General features: G+C 37.4%; 1 long non-coding RNA gene and 1 pseudogene across 1 annotated transcript; both read right to left on the reverse strand.

Moving 5' to 3' along the window:
- Positions 1–166: 166 nt before the first annotated feature.
- Positions 167–11,271, reverse strand: LOC122027701 (annotated as a pseudogene).
- A 2,881-nt stretch (positions 11,272–14,152) lies between these two features.
- LOC122027702 lies at positions 14,153–16,255 on the reverse strand. The gene is made up of 3 exons (XR_006124502.1): positions 15,837–16,255; positions 15,196–15,257; positions 14,153–14,846 (listed from the first exon to the last, which is right to left on the reverse strand). It is a non-coding gene; the product is annotated as an uncharacterized LOC122027702 (long non-coding RNA).
- Between the last annotated feature and the right edge of the window lie 357 nt (positions 16,256–16,612).

Below are 16,612 nucleotides of genomic sequence, written 5' to 3' on the forward strand. Positions count from 1 at the left end.
GCCCAGCCAGCATTGTTCGAAGTACGAGTTGGTGCATTTCAACTTTGAAAGTATGATTCATATGTAGCAACCCTAGTCTTTGAATCGGGTTGCTCAATTTCGTCCATAAACCCCAATGTCATCGAGAGAAAACCCTCCTTGTGCAGTCGCTTCCATTCCTAAGAAGCACAGCAAAAAAAGAAAGTCAGGAAAAATGTAGTTTTTCAGTGGGAAGTTACAATGTAGCTGTGTCAGGAAGGCAGGTGGAAAAAAAGCATGTAAGCAAATCAATGTGTTTCATATGAACGTAAATTGAATGGATAAGAGATGCATTGCTGGTGTTCTCAGTTCTCAATAAATTGTCTGGTTCTAATTCCACCAACCAATTTCTAGATCAACTTCTCTTCGCATTCTCCATCCTAACATCCATTACCAGCTATGCTCTCATTCAAGAAGGCCCACTCGTCATGTGCTTCCTATGCAAGTGACCCTGATCTTCTACGGTTATGTGAGCTTCAGCACAACAAAGTGGTATCACCGATAACAATAACCCTCACCTAGAGGGGTTTGTTGAATAGTAAGATGTTTGCCTCCTCTGTGAATGGGATCGATATCTCATCTAACCTTCTCAAATGGTTCTAAGGTTGCACGTTGCTTAGCTGCTTACAGATGCTATTGATTGCTTTCATAGATTCCTCGAACCTCAACTTTCTGCAGCTTGCTCTAAATTACGCACTTATGTAGCCTCCAAGCATGAAGGTCTCTCCCCACCTGTTGTTGCTCCTGTAAGGAGTTGGTGGAAACCAATTTCTCCACACATCTCGATACACATCTCCCTGTGTGACAAGGAAGAGTTGCCACAGCCTGCAAAAAAATCAGCTCCATCCACAATTTCTACATCACGCTTTGATTCAAAATGAAACAAAAAAATGACAAAAAAATCCATTCCAATATACTTTAGGATCAACTGTAGAGAAAAATGATAAAGCTAAAACAATCATCATTGAACAAATTTAAAGAATTGCACATGTCGTGAGATGAGGGAACAGCTTAGATCCACTTTTACTTAATCTGTTAATGGACACATGTCAAAATTTAAAGAGCCTTGGACTATTGACACTTAAATAGAGCAAGTCTATCAAAAGTGGAAAGTGGATGCCAAGCCCTCGGATACAATATAGGCGTGGCACAAAGTGGTCGACCTCCACAAAATCCTTCACTAGCACAAGATGTGGAAATAATGGAAATAAATCAAGAATCATATTTTGAAGAAAGTCAAGAATATCAAAGATTCATCGATTACTTCCACATCAAACCATTCAAGCCCTTGGAAAATGAGATTCCAGCATTAAGGTTGAGTGACAAACAAAGCATCATCAACACTCCTTTAAGCTCCTTTGACCTTAAATAATGAGGGCATGACTAAAAATAAAGATCAAAGAATATTCTTTAGATGCAAGGAAAAGGGAAACTACAAAACAAAATGTCCTCATGCAAAGAATGAAAAGAAAGGAGAACCAGAAGACAACACCTAATCAAGCACATAACGCAAAAAAAGGCAAAGATCAAAGAGGAAAGCTCAGACCAAGGGGGTCTAGGAAAGTCTTTAAGAAGAAGGTAACAAAATCTAGTTTACATAAAGTATTGGATGACTTGTCTTTTTCAATTAGAAGAATCTAAAAAATTGACCAAGTATTTATAACTTCATAAAAAAGCTAAAATTAGTATCAACTAATCCTAGGTAAGCATGAGAATGATTAGTTTTAAAATCAAAGAACATGAGACAAATTGCAAATGATTCTAGAAAATTTAACATGGTAGGAAAGTACACCTGATTGTATAAGATTGATTTGGGTTACAAATTGTTGAAATTCAAACTAGGCAACTTATTATTTTATCCCTATTTTGTAGGGATTTATTTCCTAGATGGATTGTAATTAGCTCATACTTATCACATCCCTAATTTTACAACATTTATCTTTGTATATAAGGAGGATATACTATCAATAAAGAAATAGATACATGGTATTAAAGCAGAAACCTTGGCTGAAAAAACCCTAGCTGTCAACCCTAGCAGTTGGTTCTTCGTCTAGTCGCAAGACAAAGCCGCACGATTGATGGTTCTTCCAGCAGCAGCAATGTCAACCTCCATTCCGACGATTGTCGGTTCTTTCAACAACAGCATCGTTGACCACCATTCTGACGTCATCGACAACAAACAGAGCAACCGACTTCCAAGTATGATAGGATCATGGCCGACTCTGATTTTGCAATGCAAGACATGATAGGAACTTCCTCCGGCATGTCCTGCGTCATGCCTTCTTCTCCAGAAGGCAGTCTCCTTCCCATCACCACTCACAAATTTAATTGCTACAATTATCTTCAATGGTCCCAATCTATGATGATGGTCATGAGTGGAAGAGGCAAAGATGACTATGTAACTGGTTTTATTCTAGAACCAAATCCTAAAACAACATAGCATCGTATTTGGAGGGCTGAGAATAACTTGGTGATGTCATGGCTGATTAGCTCGATGAAGGAGGTTGGTGAATTTGTTTTCTACGTACCTCTACTAGCGATATTTGGGAGGTTGTTTGGGAAACCTCGTGACAACACTATAGAGTTATTTCAAGTGGAGAGCTCTCTGCAAAGTCTCCAACAAGAGAAGTCTACGGTGACAGCTTACTACAACTCAATTGGTATTAGCAACAACTAGACATGTTCAAAACTCTCAAATGGAAGTGCACAGAGGAAGAAATTGCTATCGAAAGATTGTGGAAGCAAAGCGTGTCTTCAAGTTCTTAAGTGGGCTTGATAAGTGGCTTGATGAAGTGCGGGGCAGAATTCTTAGCACCAAGCCACTACCTAGACTTAGGGAAGGATTTGTAGAAGTGAGCCGAGAGAAGAGTCACAAGCGAATAATATTGGGACAATCCTACATCTCAGAGAATCCAAATTGAGACAAGGACTCCTTTGCTAATTCTAGTGCATTAGTAGATCAAAGTCAGTCCATAAACCGCAGCATCGGTGAGCCTCGAAATGCATGTGACAGTCGACCATAGAAGTACAGGACTTGGTGCAATCACTGCTGAAAGTCAGGTCATCTCAAAGAACAATGCTGGCAATTCCATAGAAAGCCAGTTGATTGGAAACCTTCTAGCCAAGAGGCAAAGACACATCATGCGTCTATTGAAAATTCAATATCTATGAGTTCTCCTTACTCCAAAGAGCAGTTGAATATACTCCAAAAGTTATGTTAGTAGAACAATCTATTTAAGAGATCAACTTCCAACTCATCGACAAGCAGTCCTATGGCAATGCACACAAACAAGTCCTCTTGGATCATCGATTCAGGAGCATCTGAACATATGACAGGTGACAGAATGTTATTCTCAACATTTACATTATGTGACAAACATCTAATGGTGCATATAGCAAATGACACTTGTACTAAAATTGTCAGAACGGAAACAATTAAAATTATCAACAATATCAATCTCAATTCTGTGCTTTATATGCTTGGACTTGCTTGTCATCTTGTGTTGGTTGGTAGGCTCAACCGAGACCTTAAGTATCAAACTAAGTTCTTTGGTGATTGTTGTGTTTTTTAGGACTTAGCACTGGGAAGATTGGCAGTGCTAAACTTCATGTCGGACTTTACCTTCTTGGACACTCTCCTACATCTAGCCAGTTTGCTAAGCTCAACTATTACACAATCCATAATTTCAAGTCTAATAGTCTATCCAATAATCAAAGTGAAATTATGATATGACACTATTGATTAAGACATCCAAATTTCATGTACTCGAAACATCTTTTCCCTTTATTATTTATCAATTAAAGTCCTAATTTCTTTCAGTGTGATGTATGCTAATATGCTAAACATACTAGACACAACACTTATACACCCCGTCAATATCAACCAACACAACCTTTCTCTCTCATCATGGGGACATTTGGGGACCATTCAAAAACCCAAGTCTTAGTGCTCCAGATTTTTCTTATTTTTCGTTGATGATCACACACAGTTGTGTTGGACCTTTCTTATAAAAGAAAAATCTGAGACCACACAAATCTTTCAGAGTTTTCTGACCATGATCAAGACCCAATTCCAGGCTGACATACATAGTCTCAAAACATATAATGGCAAAAACTTCTTTAATTCCAACTTTTGCTCCTATCTCCAATATAATGACATAGTCCAATAAAGTTTATGTGTTTATACACCCTAACAAAATAGTATAGTTAAACAAAAAAATTGTCATATACTTGAGGTAGCCCGCTCTTTACTCTTCAAAGCTCACACTCCAACATTTTGAGGGAACGTAGTTTTAACAGCTACCTATCTTATTAATCGCCTCCCTTATGGGGTTCTTAAGTTCAAGACTCCATTTCAAGTTCTACAAAACCTGTATCCCACACTTAGACTTGTCTCGAACATCTCTCAAACTCTTTGGATGTATTGGATTTGTCCACATCTACTCTCAATATTGGGGAAAATTTGATTCACGTGCACTTAAGTGCATTTTCTCGGGATATTCAACCAACAAAAAGGTTAAGTGCTTCTTTCATGTCACTTAGAGATTTTATCACTCTATGGATGTCACCTTCGTTGAACACATTCCATACTACTCTAATACCTTACAACATTGGGATTGGGAGTCCCTTCTTGAATCGAGAGTCCTTCCTCAATCTTACCATCATCATTAACTCCTTCCTCTCCATCATCCCCATCAACTCCGTTCTTTTCATCATCACAACAATCGCATGTGCCACCTATCTCGGAATCACAAAAGAACACACCACCTTCCCATGATATAGTGGAAGTCTAGGAGAGGAGAAACATCTTGCATTTTTGCACGAAATTCAGCCATATCATAGCTCAACTCGAGGCCAAGTTGAACTTGAAAAATAGTAGGATCTAATAAAACCAGTTCCATAGACAAATCCCACATTGGGCCAGCCTATTACACACAGACAAGGAACTAGATCTTATAGTCTTCATCCGATGCACAACTATATGTCTTGCTCACGTTTATCTCCAGGGTACCAAGCATTTATGACTTGAGAATATCAGTATTCCTAGTTATGTGTATGAAACTCTAAAAGTTCCTGAATGGCGCAAGACAATCCTAGAGGAATACACAGCCATGGAAAAGATTGACTTGAGCACTATTGAGCTACCTCAAAGAAAAAAGAACTGTGGGATATAAGTCGATTTTTTCAATCAAGCAAAACCAGATGAAAGCATAAATAGATACAAGGCTTAACTGGTAGCAAAGGTTACACCCAGTCCTATGGGAGTGACTATCAGGAGCCTTTGCACCAGTTGCAAAACTCAATACAATCCGAATATTACTGTGCTACTAACTTAGATTGACCCTTGATTCAGCTAGATGTGAAGAATGCGTTCCTAAATGAAGATCTTGTGGAAGAAGTTTACATGGATGTCCCTGCAAGATATGAGACAAATAGTACAAAAGGAAAAGTTTGCAAACTAAGGAGAGCCTCGTATGAGCTTAAACAATCACCTAAAGCTTGGTTTGACAGATTTGCTAAAGTCCTTAAAAGAAATGACTACTCCCAGTCTCAAGCTAATCACATGCTATTTGTGAAACATTTTCCAAGTGGAAAAATCTTAGTAATACTGTATATGTTGATGATATTGTCCTCAAATGAAACCATGAATAAGAAATCAAAAGGTTCAAGTCACTCCTATCTAAGGAGTTTAAAATCAAAGATCGGGAACAACTCAAATACTTCTTGGGAATGGAGGTTGCTAGAAGTCACAAAGGAATTTTTGTGTCTCAAAGAAAGTATGTCTTTGACCTACTACAAGAATTGGATTAGGTGGATACAAGAGTAGATACACCTATGGATCCTAATACCAATGGAAGCTGATAAAGGATGATATCAACGATTGGTAGGCAGACTTATCTACCTAACTTACACTTGTCCAGATATAAGTTTTGCACATTAGCTAATTTCTGAGAAATCAGTTGATCACATGGATGTTGTAATTTGAATATTGAAATATCTAAAAAGAGACCCAGGAAAAAGACTCATATTTAGAAAGACAGACAAACGAACCTTGGAAGTTTACACTGATGTTGATCAGGCAGGTTCACCTAGTGACTGAAGATCTACTTCTGGATATTGTACGTTCGTTCAGTGAAATTTGATCACTTGTAAAAAGCAAACAGTTGTTGCTCGAAGTAGTGCCGAGACTGAATTTCAAACTCTGACATTGGGCATTTGTGAGGGAATCTGGTTATAATGGATTCTAACGGAACTCATGCTAAAAACAAGAAATCCAATTCAAATTATGTGTGACAATCCGTCAATCATTACCATTGCCAAGAATCTAATACAGCATGACCATACCAAACATGTGGAGATTGACAAACATTTCATTAGTGAGAAGATTGAAAATAAAGATATCATGCTCCGCCATGGGCCTTCAAAATTGCAAGCAGTTGACATTTTGACAAAGACACTATTCAAACCCAACATCACCGTACTGAGTTCGATTCTGGATTTGGAGAGCATTTATTGCCTAGCACTAGGAGTGTTGAAATACAAACCAGACAATTTGTTATTTTATCCCTATTTTGTAGGGATTTATTTCCTAGATGGATTATAATTAGCTCATACTTATCACACCCATAATTTTAAGGGATTTATCTTTGTATAGAAGGAGGATATTCAATCAATGAAGAAATAAAATTTCTATCAAACTACACAAACTAATGTCTAAAAGGAAGATTATAGAAATATTGGACATACAATATGATTATAACACTAGAACATACATATTTAGAAATATTGGACCTAGAATGCAATCTAGAGAAGTTATTCCTAAATAACAAAGGAGGCCTAAATAACAATGGCATAAATTTCAAAATACCCATTTTTTTATTCTCTTTTATAGTTCCTGAGTGCTCTCAATAAAACCAAGAGCTTAAGATAATATAAACTTCGAGTTCTTGCAAAATGTTTTTTTCTTTTAGTTTTCTTTCGTGCTTTAAATTGTTTTTATCTTTATAAAAAGTCTATTGTACAAGGTGAAAGAGATTTCTTTGATAGGTATTTACGAGGAGTGACTCATTTAGCGAGTCTATAGGTCGCGGATTGGGACAAGGTTGTCCAACCCATATTAAATATCTTCACTTATCATTGTTTATTATATTCGTGTTCACATATTTTGTTTCCACAACATGTCTCTTTTGTTTACATTGACAAAAACTTTTAAATGCTAACTTAATTTGACCCTTGTATTTGCAAGAGTAGCCAATTTTTATATTTTTAAGGTCTAACCCCACTCTAGCTCCATCACTAATCTTAACATTTCTTACTCATTGAAAAGAACAACCAAAAGGAAGAAGTTGATAACTTGCCAAGAGTTGAATACTACATGGTATAGGAGAATACGGAAGGAATAAGTAGGAATTTTAAATTTTAGCGTTCAAGGAAAGTCTAATCACTGCAAATTTCTAATCAAGGGGAGGGCTAGAGAATTGTATAAGATGTTGTCACTCTTGTTACTTGTTGCAACCTTCCTTTGAGTATTATAGCACTAATTATTGATTGCTTAAACTTCTTACACAACAAATAATCAGTCCCAATTGTTTGCTCTCATCAAAAGCCCAGAAACGTTAGGAAGACAATATTTAATCCATATACAACTAGGCGCCAATGACAAAAAAAATGCACAAAACTTTGCACACACTTGTAAGTGACAAATAAAAAAACCCAAAGCCATTGCTCATATGTGACTAGATGAAAGACATGGTTAGCTCGCCACAATATTGCTCCTTTTATGGCAAGTCATTATCACCTTTAATTTATGTGATGACAAATCTACAATCCATGGGAAATCACTAGCATGAGAACCTCAACAAAGAAAATACCCTCTCAAGTGAATTATCCTAGAAGGAATCTACTTTGGTCCCAAATAACAAACCTAAACTTAATGGATTGTATTGTAAAGTTGGATACATCTGGCACAATGTAGATCTAACTTAATGTAAAAAAATGTATATATTATTGTTAGCGTTTCCACTCCAAATCAGAATCCTAAAGTTATTTGATAATACTAAAAAAACAGATGTTTCTTATTGTATACAAAAAAATCTGTTATAGAAAGGAAGAATTAGTGGAATCAACATGGTACCTCACATTTGCCTTTGAAAAAAAGTACCTTTTAGGAAGAGTAAAGGTAGACAAGTTATATATATATATATATATATATATATTTGTTTGCAAATAATTAGCATGTTTGCCAATTCAACATAGTGTAAATGCCAAAGAAAAGAGAGCTCACCTCAAAATCCCATTCACTATACAAGTTTGGATCATTCTTGTCGGACCATACATATGCATTAACAAGTAGTTTCTCTGTCTTGTCCTACACCAACACCAATTCGTCATTCTTGGATATAGTAATTGAGATAGAGGAAATTTTTTTCAGAAAAACTAATTACATTTCCTACAAGACTCTAACTACCTTGCACAAATCAAAATAATTTTATAGATAATGAATTTGTCTGTATATATTAGCAATTTTCTTAAGTGCTTGAGAATAATTTTCATAAATTTCTAGTGGCTTTTGCATTTTTTGTTTCCTTGTCCATTCTCATCTTGTCATAATATGTCTCACATGACAGGGATGAGAAAGAAGATTTTAGTTCATAACCTTTCTTCCCTAGTTTGTGTGGAGAAGGGATGAAAAGTTAAATTCAGGCTCTGCTTAGCCTTGGCTCATTTCTATCCTTGCTTAGCATAAATATATCATTTTTTTAGATAAACATCACATGTACTTGGATGATCATAATCTCATGCAGATAAATAGGAAGATGATAACAAATCAGCAGATCAAACTCTTGGAGAGATAACATGAAGAAAAATAATGTCATTAGTCTTTAAGGACGATAATAATAATGATTGAGGTGATATACAGACTTTAGACCCCAGGCCAAAAAAGAATACTTAGGGCTGGCTCTTCAAGAAAATCTAAAGGAAAAAAATAAAAGAGAAAGATAGGTGTATTGTATCTTCATTAAGGGTGACATAGAAAAAATATAAGATGGTTGAGGTGATATAGGCCATTAGATCCAAAAGGACATATGGAGGGCATAAGTTGCAACATTTGAGGTAAAATCAACTGAGTTTCTTTATGGTATAATTAAACTGTTTGTGACCTACATATAAAGAGATGTCCTGCTTAATTGAAACTTTTACTTGAATACTGGGAAAATTGCAGAAGATACTGAGATAATGTATCAAAAACACATACTAGCAAAGAAACTTCAACAACTCTCCTTTCATATTCAATATCTTCAAATGCATCCAGGACATCCAACTCCACATTTGTAATGCCAAAAAGGACCTACATAAAGAGTAGTTCAAAGATCTATAAGCCATGATCCAAAGTGTATCAGACATATAAACCATTAGTTCCACAGAAAATTTTCATCAATTCTTATACTCTTAATTTAAGTGGGAAAATATTCCAGAATTCCATGTGTCATGTTTGGAATTTTATCATATGATTATATTTGGTACTAACTTATAAAGCCACTTTAGTTCCATGACTTGTACATAATTCACAAATACATACAATCAATAAATTCTAATGGGATTTTCCAAACATGGTCTCATGGGATGTTGGAATAAAAATTCCCAATTTATGTTTTTCAAAACAATGGCAGCAGACAAAGTGTTGGAAGTTGATGCAGTTCCAAAATAAAAGGTATACACTACCGAACAAGCTATAAGTGCCTTTTGAGTCGGGTAACATAATGAGGATGGATTTGTCTTTTCACGAAGTGATGGTTTCTTAGTTTTAATTTTCTCATTTTGAGTTGGGGCTTGGGATCCTACCAATTCATATATCATTTTACAAGAGAAACAATTACATCAAGATCATGAGTAAGAGGTGTAGAAACAATCTAGGTTTAATATTACATTATTAATCCTTAATAATCAAGGCTAAGAGCCAATGACCATTCAGTTGATTTCAAATCATGAAATCTACCCCGGGAATAAAGCACCTTTCAGATATTTGATAAAGTATGGTAAAACAACACACCTTGCCAGTCACCTTCTTAGTTTCTACGGGAAGAATTGCAGGATAAACACGCCCCTTTATGCTGTACCTGTGGCTACATGATTAAAATTTGAATTAGTTGCAACATAACATGATCAATAGAAGCAAGAAATATAGATTTAAACCCTTATCAAGCATTGATCCTCAGTTCACATGGTCAAGAAGTGGATATACTTCAGAAACAGTTTGCATGGTTAAAAATTGATATGGTATCATCAGTAATATGATCCTTTGTCGGCATCAGGCTAATCCAATGTCTAAATCCACAGGCAACCCCACACCCTCCGAATTTGTCGGAACGAAACGCGTAGGTAAAAGTGCGATTCGTCATCAACAAACCAGATTGAGATCTAATCCATCAAAAAGACAAGAACGGTAGGAGCGCAATCAAACAACCAATCGAGGAGTGAAGGGGGAAGAGAGAGAGGTACTAGTGGTTGAGGACGGCGGAGGAAGAGGGAGGGACGTGCTTGAGCAGTGCCTGCACAACCTGGTCATCCATCAGAGTGCCGTAGACGAAGACGGTGTGGGGAGCGGAAACATTCGTGGCGACGGCCATGGTGGAACCGCTCTCTACCTCGCTTATGTTCACCTTCTTAGTTTCTACGGGAAGAATTGCAGGATAAACACGCCCCTTTATGCTGTACCTGTGCCTACATGAATAAAATTTGAATTAGTTGCAACATAACTCGATCAATAGAAGCAAGAAATATAGATTTAAACCATTATCAAACATTGATCATCAGTTCGCATGGTCAAGAAGTGGATATACTTCAAAAACAGTTTGCATGGTTAAAAATTGATACGGTATCATCGGTAATATGACCCTTTGTCGGCATCAGGCTAAGCCAATGTCTAAATCCACAGGCAACCACCCTCCGAATTTGTCGGAACGAAACGCGTAGGTAAAAGTGCGATTGGTCGTCGACAAACCAGATTGAGATCTAATCCATCAAAGAGACGAGAACAGTAAGAGCGCAATCAAACAACCAATCGAGGAGTGGAGGAAGGGGGAAGAGAGATAGGTACTAGTGGTTGAGGACGGCGGAGGAAGAGGGAGGGATGTGCTTGAGCAGTGCCTGCACAACCTCGTCATCCATCAGAGTGTCGTAGACGAAGACGGTGTGGGGAGCGGAAACATTCGTAGCGACGGCCATGGCGGAATCGCTCTCTTTCTCTTTGCCTCGCTTATGTTTAGTTGTTTGTTTTGCTTTCAGGTAAAATTGTAGGTATATCCTTCGCATTTTTTCTAATTTACTTATTTACCATTTAGAATATAATTTTACAAATATATCCTTCTAAAATTTTGAATATTCCATATATTTCATTGCAAAGTTAACTTCTGAAACTTGTTATTTAATTTGTCACTTGCGAAGAGTAGGGGTGCAAACGACTGAGGGGGTTAATATCAATTGTTTTTCCTTTTCTTTCGTCGTTTGTTCATTTCTATCAATACAAGAATTTGCAGCGGAATTAGGTAACAACAAAATAAAAAGTCATAAACGATTTACTTAGTTTTTAAATCCCAAGATTAGTATGTCCAAGACTTATGATCTACCTATAATTTTTTATCTCTTTTTCAAAACTTTTCTGGTGGCAGAGAAGCCACTTAGAATTTAAGTACAATCAAAAGATAATGAAATGACGTACATGTACTTAAATATAAATAAATTTGTCGAGTCGATTTGAAAGTCCGTTGTGGGTTGTGTTTTCCTCGCTGTAGTGGAGTAAGTTGATATATATATATATATATAACTGCGTGGAATGTTTATTTAAATTATTCCTTATGTTCCGGCCGTGTTGGCCGAGGATTGAGAGGCCCTAAGGGCTATGTATTTATGGGTTCAGATTGTCAGGGGAGACGTTGTCGGATTTTTCTCTGGTAGGGACTCCTCTGGGGCGTGACAAATTTAGTATTCCTATCACCCTCGCCTATCCATTTCACCGATACCTTCTGCTTCCAGAACTCTTCTTCCATACTATCTTGAAAAGTAAAGCTTTATACCTTGACATGTTAATTTTATTTGCATCATTAGGATCACCATTAAAAGCTTTCTCCACAGCCGCAAGCTGCTCTTTAACTTTCTTAGCATGTCATGTATCTCTCCAAACACTTCAACATTCCACTACTGCAAATGAGCTTTTAATATTTTATTTGCATCATTAGGATCACCATTAAAAGCTTTCTCCACAACCGCAAGCTGCTCTTTAACTTTCTTAGCATGTCATGTATCTCTCCAAACACTTCAACATTCCACTACTGCAAATGAGCTTTTAATATTTTAAGTTTAAACTAAAATTTCTACAGTCCAAGACCATAGCAAGGCAACATCCAATTTAATCTAACAGTGAGGGAAAAATTGTGATGTTTGATCCACATATATTGAAACCTAAAAGAAGCCATCGGCCTCGAAAAACATGAAATTTTAATAAGAAAAGGGCTATGATCAGAGAAAACCCTACTTAAATGCTCCACACGCATCAAGAAGTCATTATTACTCCATGATGGAGAAATTAATATTTAATCCAAACGCTTCCAAATTTATTGATCCAAGTGAATCTATCACCCACAAAACCAGTATCCAGCAAACCACTTAGTATTAAAAATTTATCGAAATCATCCACAACTCCTAGATTAGAAAGAATTCTAGCAGATTGTTCACAAAATCTAGCAATAACATTAAAATCACCCCCCATAAGGTATATCTTTCCACTCTCGAACACTTTGCATACACCATAGTCACCAATGTATCACTAGGAGATAAATAAGAATGTAGCTTAAGGTGAAGAAATTGTTCATGATCCACCAAAACATTACATTCTACGATGGAATCAAGAACAAACCATATTTTCCAATACAATTTGACACTGCAGAAATTGTTCCAATACAATGAGAGTGGAAAGATATACCTTATGGGAAAAGATTTTAGAAGTCAAATCTGATGTTGAGGAACTTTGGTTAGTGGGTGGTGATTTTAATGTTATTGCTAGACTTTGTGAACAATCTGTTAGAATTCTTTTTAATCTAGGAGTTGTGGATGATTTCAATAAATTTTTAATACTAAGTGGTTTGCTGGATACTGGTTTTGTGGGTGATAGATTCACTTGGATCAATAAAATTTGGAAGCGTTTGGATCAAATATTAATTTCTCCATCATGGAGTAATAATGACTTCTTGATGCGTGTGGAGCATTTAAGTAGGATTTTCTCTGATCATAGCCCTTTTCTTATTAAAATTTCATGCTTTTTGAGTCTGATGGCTTCTTTTAGGTTTCAATATATGTGGATCAAACATCACAATTTTTCCCTCACAGTTAGATTAAATTAGATGTTGTCTTGCTATGGGATTGGACCGTAGAAATTTTAGTTTAAACTTAAAATATTAAAAGCTCATTTGCAGTAGTGGAATGTTGAAGTGTTTGGAGAGATACATGACATGTTAAGAAAGTTAAAGAGCAGCTTGCGGCTGTGGAGTAAGCTTTTAATGGTGATCCTACTGATGCGAATAAAATTAACATGTCAAGGTGTCAAGCTTTACTTTTCAAGATAGTATGGAAGAAGAGTTCTGGAAGCAGAAGGCGGCGGTGAAATAGATAGGCGAGGGTGATAGAAATTGTCACGCCCCCAGAGGAGTCTCTACCGACAAAATTTTGGCAACATCTCCCCTGAACCGGTGACAACTAGGACTAATATACATACACACAACATATAACATAATAACATAACACATTCAACAGCCCACACGGCTGGAACACACATAACCACGCAATTTATATTCATACAGCCTACTCGGCTGGAACAAAACAACAACACCCACGCAGTTTAAAACACTAACAGCCCACACGGCTACACTGAAAACACAGCGGAATAACGAAAAGAAAACCCACAAATGCAAAGTCCACAAAACAAATATCAAAATATAGTTAGTTCTCATAGCACCAAATCTAACAAATATGAAATGCAAGTAAAGAGAAACAAAATCAAAATCATTTCTCGGATATGACACAGGACTGACAAGCAGCATCTCTCCAAGCATCCATGACTCATCTATCTATTACCTGGCGGAAGAAAACCAGTTTCCGAGGTGGTGAGTATTGGAATTCAGCGGGCAAGAAAAGATAATGCATAAACATAACATATAAATAGAGAATGCCAAAAGAAATATAGTCTCATAAGGGAAGTAGCAGATACTAAAATAAAGCCATAATAAATGTCCATACCTGAAGTCATATCCTAAGCTAACAATAGAAGGTCAAAAGTAGTACAAATCTACTACAGTACTGCTCATAACTACAGAGGTAATATGTAAGGTATATAAACATTTCCAATAAATAAACCAATGACTAAACACCTACAATGAGAGTATATCTCAACATAAGTAAGCATATCAGCATATGTGAACAACAACAGGTAAGCAATAACAGCATTTGTAAAACAGCAGCAGCTAAAGCAAGTATAATAACAGCGTATGCACGGATGGTCACCCCGCCCACCTCACTGCACCACGACCCCTGTATGATCGAGAGACCGGATCAATGACAACTGTACCACTCAAAGGCCGCCACTCCTCTCAAGTGACCGAGTGGGTAGGTACTGAGTAGCTACCTAGCTACACAGCGAAGGGGGTCCCTGCTGTTCGCAACTCCAGCTACCACTACCCACAAGTGGTCGAATGTGGCACAACAGACCAGCGGCATCAACTCTAGCTACCACTCTGTCGAGTGGTCGATGATGCGTCCTTGGTCAACGACTCTCTCGACTGCAAGGGAGAATTTGTCGTTGACATGTATGCAATGATATAATGCGCGCAATACAACAGTCATCATATATATATAAAAAGGAAATCAGGTATGCTACATGAAGCCAGCATGCTCAATACAGAACATAAATAAACAACAATCAAAACATGCAAACATGGTATCTAGTATCTGCTACGTATCATGGATAATAACGAGAGACTGTATAGATATGGAAACGAATATCTCAAAGATCGAGTGGAAGTATCAACCGCAGGAAAAATAAGGATGGAGTTAAGGTAAAAGCAGTTTCTATCCAAAGATAGCTCATGCACTAAATTCAAAGAACTAAAGAGTCAAAGCAAGAAGTACCCGTCTTTATTGTAGTATGAACCAAATCACGTCTTGTCACGTCAACCGTCTCAATCAACGTCCTGCACCGGCGCGCACAAATTAGCTATCTTCATATGAATCAAATAGCTAATACCAATTCTCAAACCATATCTAACCCAATCCTAGAACAACCCTCATAACCATCAGCCTATCTCGAAATAGATGCACAAAACAACCAAACCCCTTTAAAACAAACTCTTCCAGAAGAGGAAACCAAACACAGTACTGAATTTCACATCAAAATACCACCAAAATCTATACCGAGATCTTGCTAAAAATCTAAACCAAAACTTAAATCCAATTCAACTCCCTACCTTCGAATCCACCAGAAATTCAGTACACAAGGGAAATCACAATTCTACCACCACTACCCGTATGGATCTGAATCTACAACCAGAGGTAAAATCTTCACCAAAACTCCATCCCACATCATGAAAACAAAACGAGACAAACATGGAGATACTCACACATCACTCAGATCAGTGCCAGAATCTCAAACCCATCAAGAAGAACTCACTACAACAAATTCTGAAAAATAAAACAGAAATCCTTGTGCAGAACCAGGGCATCATCCGGATCATATTGCAACCAATGGAAAAAAAAATTCATCTCATACTTACGACGGGAATCTACTCGCTGGATCAGTTAGGGCACCGTCAGTGTGAGGAAGAGGGGTCGGCGACTGTGGCTCGGCGATGGATTTGGGCAGCGTCGCGTGAGGGCTTGGGAAGGAGGAGAGCAGGCGGCTGTAGCTCGAGAGGGAAAGACCGCCGGCTGTGGTGCCCGTGCGAGGAGGAGGAGAGGCCGGCGATTTTTGCGGCTCGGGAAAATTGCGAGAGGGAGATCAGCTGGTGCTCGCGTGAGGAAGAGAGAAATCGCCGGCTGCTGTGGTGCTCCCGCGCAAGGAAGAAAGGAGACCGGTGGCAATGGCTCGGCGGAGAAGAGGAGAGCCGGCGGTGGATTTGGGGAGAAGATGGTCGCGAGAGGAGAGGGCTCGGGTAAAAGGAAGTTCGGCGAGGCAGGGAAAAGCTAGGGCACGGGAATTAAACTTATAACTTAGTAACTTTCCAATTAAACCCTAGTTCGGTTTCTCAATCAACTCGTATTTTTGGATATTCCGAACAAATTTTTTTTCGATCTCATAAGTATATCCCCTCTAAATATGTCATACAAGCTCCGATTAAATTTCAAAAAATTTCTAAAAATTTCAATAAAACTATTTGTCAAATAAGCTTATTATTTAATTATTATTTGGATACCATATTTTACACAAATAATCTTATTATTTAATTATTATTTAGGTACTATATTTTACAGGAATACTAAATTTGTCACGCCCTATAAGAGTCTCTGCCAGAGAAAAATCCGACAACATCTCCCCTGTACCACAATCTGA

This window comes from Zingiber officinale, chromosome 10A, assembly GCF_018446385.1.
Source record: "Zingiber officinale cultivar Zhangliang chromosome 10A, Zo_v1.1, whole genome shotgun sequence".
NCBI lineage: Eukaryota > Viridiplantae > Streptophyta > Magnoliopsida > Zingiberales > Zingiberaceae > Zingiber > Zingiber officinale.